The 1,063-nt window shown below is 29.4% G+C and overlaps 1 protein-coding gene across 1 annotated transcript in view; it reads right to left on the bottom strand.

Annotated features, from left to right (window-relative positions):
• Positions 1-1,063, bottom strand: part of LOC106883354 (fucolectin-5) — a 7,264-nt gene that overhangs the window by 4,598 nt on the left and 1,603 nt on the right. The window lies entirely within an intron of this gene.

The raw sequence follows: 1,063 nt of genomic DNA, 5'->3' as shown, positions 1-1,063 counted from the left end.
TGGATAATTTATCCTGATCACGCTATTTTATAGCATTATCACGTGTTTGATTAATGCAGTGTATAACTTAAGGTATATTAAATTTGTATCGCCCAAAATTACCAAATTAGATATGGCAGTTATAACAGGAAACTTCACATTTATAAAGGAAATATGCATAGAAATCTGTCAAGAATATCGAGAAAGTTATAATTATATAAAATTTCTTCAATTCTACATAAGCCTGAATTTTTAGCGCTAATTTATTTTAAACTCGTGTGAAATTTGACTGGTTACCGCCGTCACGATCTGCCATCTATGATTATTTGTAGCTTAAGAGGCAGAGAGAAATAGGGTTTTCTAAGAAATAAAAGGGGCGGGGCGGAGAAATTTCTCTCAAGGGGAGGGATTTTTTTATATATTTTTTTTTTTTATGCGAGTATATATTTCTATATGATTCATTCTTATTTGGTTTTTGTATTATATGCAAGTAGAAGCTTATAAATTCAAATTTATTTTGTTCTAAATTGGAACTTATTAATGCACCGCAACTTGGGATAAACCCACATGATCGTTTAAAACATTTAGGAACTACATAAACGATCGACTTCTCTTTTTTTCTTTACATTACATTGTAAATATTTTAAAAATTTTGATGTAAAATATTATCTGGAAAATTTTAATAAATATAAAATTATATAGGTACAATTTCCTCGTTAACGAATGCTTTTGATAGACTATTAATATCTTTGTTTTAATCCTACATTAATTCACCCCCAATTAGACGACTGCGAAAAACATTAACATTACGATGCAACAATATACTCCATCAATGATACAGTCATAGGAATCTGAAAACCAGAAAGGCTGACATATTGGAATATGAAATGTAATATACTCTGTAAGTAGAACGAGAACAACACATCTCCAATTCATAAGTAATAATGGATTTATTGCATAGATCTTAGTATATATTACTGATATGTATTTTATCGACACTGACTGGAAGGGTGAAAATTCAAGGTTAGTTCAGTCGAAGGGTGGAAATGAACTTGGAATAAAAAAAAAAGGACGTAAATAAATA

Source organism: Octopus bimaculoides, chromosome 30, assembly GCF_001194135.2.
Source record: "Octopus bimaculoides isolate UCB-OBI-ISO-001 chromosome 30, ASM119413v2, whole genome shotgun sequence".
In the NCBI taxonomy this organism is placed as follows: domain Eukaryota; kingdom Metazoa; phylum Mollusca; class Cephalopoda; order Octopoda; family Octopodidae; genus Octopus; species Octopus bimaculoides.
This window is presented reverse-complemented; position numbering and strand designations above follow the sequence as displayed.